Consider the following 7,958-nt stretch of genomic DNA (forward strand, 5'->3'; position numbering starts at 1 on the left):
AGCTTTCAGGAAGTAGTTCCTGGGCTCTCTGAAGTCCAAGATCTAAGTCATAAATGGGTAACTTTAGTCAGTGAGGGAATGGATCAGGGAGCCACTAGTTAGATGAAATAGTTCCTCTAGGCTGGGAGTGGGGAACCTACAGCTTCGGCTCTGATGCCATACATGGCCCTCTAGGTCCTCCCACACTTTGGCCTCTAAGCCGAAGGTTCCCAACCCCTGCTCCATGCCTCAAAAATTCAATCACTTGACAAGTCTATATTGAGCCTCATCTTGATGAAGGGAGGACATTGTGGAGTAGGGGATGACATAAGGATAACAGAGGAAATATTTCTCAGGTCCTTTCCTCTAGGGATTTCATAGAGTGGTTAGAGGGACAAAACAAGAACATATAAACCAAAAGCAAACGACACGAGATGATGAATAATTAAGTATTTGGATTGTGTGGTATGGATAGCAAATGCTCTAGGAATTTGGAGGACAGGGAAATCAAGGGAAGCCAGAATAGTTTGGGAAAGCATCCTAGAAGAGATGGGATTTCAGCTGGATATGGTTCAGAGAGGGAGGGTATTCCAGGACAAGGGCAATTGCATGAGTGAATTCTTGGAGGTTAGAATGAATGTGCTTTGTGTGGGGGCAGTAAAGTAATCCAGCAAATATTTATTAAATTATTTATATGCAAGACCCTGTACTAGGTGCTTTGGGGCATGATCTAGGATGAATGAGACCTAGTCCCTGTCCTCAAGGAGCTTATAGTCTAGGAGACAACAAGAGTTCAAATGTATGCCAATTACGACAATACAAGGTGGAATTTATTAAGTCCTGTACAAGGGATCTTGGGAATTCAGAGATAAAAGATCATATCTGGCTGAAGTGATCAAGGAAGGCTTTCAAGAGAAGGCATTTGACTAGAATTGAGAATGAATAAGCTTGGACAGGTAGAATGGGAGGGAGAGCATAACAGGTAGAAGAAAAAGCATTAGCACATTGAGGGAGAAAAGACTTTGCAGCATGACTCCAATTTGGGACATAAGGTTATATAGGCAGGTGGGTTGCCAAATTCTTTTGAATAGTTGCAGATCTGTTCCAGGAGGCTTTGCATTGTCAAGGAGCGTGATGCAACCTGAGTGAAGTTATCTCAAATAGGCGTCTCAGAGACCTTACTATCCATAGGGATTCCCTCTTTGGCTTGGACTCTGTGCTGCTGGTTCTTTTCCATAACACTGGTGAATGCCTTTTGTTAATATATGTGTATATGTGTGTATTTGTACATAAATGTCCCTGGTCTGTGCCACATTTATGCTCAGAGGATTGTTGAACAAGGTCATCTCTGTCAGAGAATCTTGAATGATTTTTATGTAGGAATAGGATATACCTTGTTGGAAGAAAGTCTATAAGGCTATGTTTTGCTCAAGCAAATCAAATGCTTTTTCCCAACCAGCTAAAGATTAGCACAGTGCAATCTTATCTTCTTTACAAGTTTCAGTCAGTTGTGGAGTGGTAAAAATGTGTTCCTTTGTGGAATATCACTTGCAAAAACCTGTCTTTTCCCTGCTAATATTCTCCTTGAGGAGGTATTTTATATATGTATTAATAATTCCTTAAAAAATTTCTGTAGGTAAGAATGTAGGCAGATAGGTTAGTATCTGATGTTAGTTGCTGATGTTCCCTTGGTCATTTAAAAAAAAAAGCATAGGGATGGCCAGGTGGTTCAGCAAGTAAAAGCACTGGCTCCAGAGTCGGGATGACCTGAGGATCAAATCCGGGCTCAGATACTCAGCACCACACCCAGAAATGACTGGCTGTGTGTGTAACCTTGAGCAATTAACCCCAATTGCTTTAAAAAAAAAGCATAAGTAAAACCTGAGGGGTTTTTTTCACACCTCTGCTATATCCCCATTCTTTAGATACCCCGAGAATTGATCCTTCGGTATCGTTCAACCACTTAAAAGCACCTGGCTTAACTATCCATACAGGAAAAACTAAGTGGACAAAAATTTCTTATTCCCTAGAACATAACACAAATTTGAATTGACAGCCTGTAGAGCGCATCTATCAATATATCTATCTGTGATGGACAGGAAAATGAATTTGGACCCATAACTAAAAAGGAAGTAGGAAAGCAGGCTAGATTGTCTTCAGGAAATTTCAAAGTATCTTTACTGATACAAGATTTTTCTCAGAAACAAAGACCCAGCTTTTTCAATATCAATAGTCTTTTGGTTCTAGAACATGGATTGAAAATGAGTATCACACAGATCAATGGAGATTTGAATATGAGTATCATATGGAAGACGACAGAGCTACACACAGTGAATAGAAGAAGGGTGTTGTGGTATGCCCATAAATGTTTAACAACTAGTTCTAGGGGAAAATTATACACTTTTAAGTTTAATCTGCATTACTAACATTTTCTCTATTGCTTTCATTCACCCATTCAGTATTCAATAAACACTTATCAAGTAGTTACCATGTGCCAGGCATGGTGCTAAGTTCTGGGGATACAAAAGAAAGGAAAAGACAATAAATCAATAAGTCAAGCCTGCTCACACTGAAAATTTAATAGTTGGCTTTCTTGAGCAATCTGAACCACTCACCCCAAGCTGGGAAGGGTTAGGGTTAGGACTTCAAAGAATGGGAATATTGGCTATCATGAACCAAATACATGACTGAAAAGAGAAGATGGGCTGGTCATATGAGAGTGGGAAATATCAGACGGATATTTGGAGTGCTCCCTTGGTACCCTTGGGATAGCAGGAGGAAAGCAAAGAAAGCTTCTGGCACATTGAATGAACGTCCTTTGATGAATGTAGAATAGACAGGCATGGAGTGTCTTGTGATTTACAGCACTGAAGGTGACATCCAAATGGATGAGATCATAGATCCATTTGGGTATTTGAGGCAGGATGAGACATTGTAAAGAGGCCTGAATGCCAGGCTGAAGAGTGTAAAATTGCTGAAGTTAGAAATGGGGAGCCACTGAAAGGCTTTAAGCTTTGAAGTGATGTGATAAAGTAGCATTGAAGTAAGATTAGGCTGAACAAAATGGATTGGAGAGGGGGCAGAAATTGTTAAGGCCAAAGAAGCCCCTTGACTCAAGAAGGCGGATGAAGAACAGTCTTTTCCTAGATACCTGGTGATGCATAAATCCAGGGGTAAGACCATTTCACTTATTTGCCTGGCAGATTATCCATCAAACTTGGGCATTTTCAGTCTGTGGTTGTGGCTGAGAAGAAAGGACATCTTTTGGTTCCCTGCTCCAGCTTATGCTTTTTTGTTTCTTCTCAAAGCCCTTCAGAGGGGTTGCTAGAACCATAAGCACTGGGTAAACCATATGTTAAAAAGGATCAGGGAAGACTCAGGGATCAAGTTGCTGCCCTGGGGAATTTAGCTTCCTGAGTATGAATCCTAATTATGCCACTGTTTTTCCCAAAGCAAAGTCTATAGGATGCTTACTTTACTGCTGGAGGAAGGAGCCCCAGAAAGGACAGCATAAGGAATAAGATCCAGGAGATTTGATATGCAAGGCCCTCAGTCTACATAATCCCTGGTCCTCCCTGGTTGACCCCTTCACCCACTCAGGCCAGGGTCTTAGAGGTGAAAGAGAAATTATTGAATTCCCCAAGACTTGACTATCTCTTATGAACATTATAAACAATAACAGGTATGACCTAACTTTCTGGAAGTCCTACAGAAAAACCTGAACTCACATCACCTCCAGTCCTTCCATGCCTTCCCCTTCCCCTACCTTCATTTCTAGAGGCCAGGCACATTCTACATATTTTCAGTTGTGTGGTTTATATTTAAAGTATTTCAGGTGGTCAAGTTAAGTCAAGTCCCAGACTGACTATCTCTGAATGTATTTGTCAAATAGAATAGAAGCTCCTTGAGGACAGGGACAGTTGTGGCTCTAGCACAATGCCTGGCAGTCAGTCAGTTAACAATATCATTTATCAATTGCCTACTATCTTTGGAGACACTGTGCTAAGCTCTAGGAATACAATGAAAGGTACAAATAGCAACCAATAAGTTGTATTCTAAGGGGGTAGAAAGCAGTAAGTCAGTCGTGGCTCTATGGTTCTTTCAGGTTCTAGCCGATCTTAATGGTGGCCATCTTCTCCTCTGAGAAACAGTGTATATGAGATCTGAACCTCCAGCTGCCACGTCTAGAAATGGCCATCTCTCAGGATAGCGATTGCTAGTCACAGACCTGTAGTCAGGGAAGAAACAGAAAGACAGAATAAGGCAACCAGATCTCAGACTCACCGAAGTAAGCACATGTTCTTGCCGCCATATTGGGAGCTGCGGGTTTTCATTGCCATTGCTATTAGGTGGCTGGTGGGGGCTTCTCCCAATGACCGGAAGCTCAAGGGAGAGACTGACAGATTCCCAAAGGGTAGAAGTAAGAGTGGCACATCCATTTCTCTTCGAGCTCCTCTGACAAGCTTCTTACTTGGAAGTCAGGAAGCTGTCCTTGGCTTTGTCACCTTTGATGCAACCCTAGTCCCTGAGGCCAATCAGGAATTTACACCTCTCAGGTGTCCTTTAGCAAAAGGCAAGGGTACATGTGCTATGGAAAGAGCAAAGGCTCATGTCCATCCCTATAGAGCCAAAGTACATGCCCACTCCATAGAATCACCCCTGTTACATCCTCCCTCTATTAAATACGTGCTGTCCTCATCAAACCAGCTGGGGTATTTAGGGCACATTTGTCCGTAGTTCCAATTGTGCATAATTATCTGAGGATCTGTAGAGGTTTTGAATGTCTTTCTCCCCCCCCCCCCCCATCCTCTGAGTCTCCACAGAGATCACATGGAATGAGTCCTGGCTGTCCATTCAGTCCCAAAATGGACAGTTTTTTGTCGGGGTCCCAAAACTATTCTAATTGGTGAGCCTTTATGCCAAAATACAAAATTCTACAAATTCAACAAACTATATTTTACAAAGTTTTCATAGGTTACTACATTACTGGTGTTTGAAACGTCTTGTTCCAACCCAAAACAATTTGTAACAAAAAAAAAGAAAATGACAATAAAGCAAATGACAAAAACAAGAAAAAGATTTACCTTCTCAGAGGGAAAGTCTAGTCTCAAATGAACTCCCATAGGATATGGAGTTCTTCCCAAAGCTCTCGGAAACTTCGGGTTAACTGGAAATTATTCTCCAGCATTCAGGTGAGAAACCAAACTTTCCTAGATAAAAATGCCCCTAAATGAGTCACTGCAGTACAGTGACCCCAGTGGGTCTCTGACAATGCATAGGACAATCCAGGTGGCATCTGAGATCAAACATCTTCAGCAGATCTCTGCCACCCATAGAGCATCTTGTGTCTCCATTGGATCTCTCTAAAAAAAAAGCAGGCTAGCTCCCACCCACATCGAGCCAATTCAGATGAGCTCTAACGCTATGTGGGACTTCCAAAAAGGGACTAAGCACTTGTGTTTGATTGGAATCACCCCATCGAATCCACAACAGGTTCCCACATGTACTACAGGAAGTCCCTGCAAGAAAGGCAGCTTTCATGGGTGTGTAATGCCAGAAGTCCTTTAACACAGGGTAAGGCTAGGGGGCCAGTTGTACACAGTTGAAACAAAGTACATACATGTACAACCTCTCCACTCTTGCACACATTTACTTATGAGCTTGTCTCCTTGTTAAGTCTCTCCAATTTTGAAAAGGCAGTCTTGGGTATAACCTGGGAATAACAACAAATCAGCTTTGTCCTATGGGGCTGGAATATCCTCTCCCACTAAGAATGTCTGACTATGCATAGATACTGGGTTCCGTTCTGGGGGAGTCTAGCCTCTAAATATAGTTAAGCCTCTTTTTTTCAGTCCTGGTTCTTTTCTCCTCTACCATAGGTTGTCTCCCAGACTGGAAAAGCCCATCTAAATATTCCTATTTGATCAATGATGTTCAAGGAAAGAAATACAAAGAAGAGGTAGCCAGGGGCTATCCCAACTTAGGGCCACCTAGATTAGCATATACTCTTGTTACTGTGCGCAAGCAGCTGCCATGAATGCCAGGAGAGATAGGAACCCCTTTACTCATTCATGAGAGAGAGAGAGCTCCCCACGACATGTTCTAAAGAAAGGAAAAAGAGAACAAGAGTGAAAATTATCTCTGCATCTAAAGTCTACTGAGGGAGCAAGTCTTCCTGACTTAGTATCCAATCCTCTTTTGATGTATTCTCCTTCCTCTCCTGCCAACACAGGTCCAAAGTATTCCTTTGTTCGTCCAAAGCATCAAGTCCTTCAGTGCTAAGCATGGGTCCCTAGAAAACCCAGGGTCCCTCTCACATTCCATGGGATACACTCTAAAAGCTTATCACCTCATATGCTTCATCTCAAATCCTACTACATGGCTTTATTACTAAATTTTCTGAAGCGCTCTCTCTCTCTCTCTCTCTCTCTCTCTCTCTCTCTCTCTCTTTCCCTCTCTTCCTCTCTCTACCCCCCCCCAACACAAGTCCTACTGGGGCAAATCACTTCCCCTTTGTGTTAGCTTGTCCTCTCAAATCTCAAACCACTTTTATTTTGCGGGGGAAAATCATGGTGAGTACCCATTTAGATTAATAGCTGGTATAAGTCACATAGAAATACAAGTGAAGATTAATAAGAATAAATATTCCAAATGGAGGCTGTATGTAACGGCTGTAGTCAAAGGAACAAATATCTTTTTTCCTCCAATACTCCTATACCCACTGGTCATAGGAGAAACAGGAAGTGAAATGAGAAGCTGAGTAAAGGGGGATCTGAGTTTCCCAGGGCACCACTTCAGTGTTACAGATTGGATGCTAGGCTTTTCACTGAGCATATGGCTGCTATTTGGGCCCTAGCATGTCCCTTGTCCACCCATGTCTGATTTGTATCTGGTCAGCACCTTGTTTTGTCTTCTGATCACCTCAGATCCAGTGTCCTTTGCTGGGGAATATTGGTAGATGATCCCTGTTCACACATCCCAGCAAACAAGACCTGCAGCTTCCTAATGAGCCCAGACACTTCTAGCCTTTTCTCCTGCATCTCAACAGTGACATTTCTGGGGGAAGGGTAATGGGGCATGGGGCACTGGGGAGATCAGGAAGTACCTAAAGTAGGAGGTGAGCTTTGAAAAGAACTAGGGCTTCTAAGAGGCACAAATGAGGAAGGTACTGGGAACATAGAACGTAATGTGTGAGGAATAGCAGGAAGGCTATTTTTGTTAAAAAAGGGAGCGATGGAGACAAGCTGGGAAGGTGGGTTAGAGCCGGATTATGAAGGACTAAAATTCATTTTAAAGGGAATTTCCATCCAAAATGATAAAAACGTTAAAAGGTTTGGGTGCTTAAAGGGATAGTAAGCTTTTATCTGAAAAAATCTTATACCAGTCAGTAGAAGCCCCATACTTCTAAGGATTGGGAAAAATGTCTCTTCCTTCTAGAGACCTAGAGCTTGTCTTTCCTTTGGCCTTAAGTTGCAAATCGCCCTTAGGTCCCTGGTCTCTTTCTATTTGAAGGAGGTAGGATAGAAGCTGGGAGCAAGTCTTCTCCAAGGTCAGGGAAGATTCCAAAGGTTTTACAGGTCCCTCCAAAACCTTTCTTCTTCCTAGCTTTGTGACTTCCAAAGCTCTTCCCTGGGGAGAGATTGAATTTGCACTGGAGATGCAGGGGGAGATTTCAGATAAATGCTATTTAGGTTCAAATTGTCTCAGGGGAGTTGGGTTGGGTTGTCATGTTGGGAGAGAGGATGCACTAACACTCAGGCCATCAGATGAACAGGCATAAGGGGAGGAGCAGTCATGAGGGTTTGGCTTTTGCTTCTTTTAAACATGTAAAGTGAGAGACAGAGACCACTAGCAACAGATGAATGCCTGGGCACAACTGAAGAGGGAGAAATAAAGGGGAGAGGGGAAGAGAGAGAGAGAAAGGGAGAGAGAGAGAGAGAGAGAGAGAGAGAGAGAGAGAGAGAGAGAGAGAGAGGGAG

The sequence above is a fragment of the Petaurus breviceps genome, unplaced genomic scaffold (genome assembly GCF_028583685.1).
Source record: "Petaurus breviceps papuanus isolate PSGF00001 unplaced genomic scaffold, PetGlider_PUasm1.0 183, whole genome shotgun sequence".
Lineage (NCBI taxonomy): Eukaryota > Metazoa > Chordata > Mammalia > Diprotodontia > Petauridae > Petaurus > Petaurus breviceps.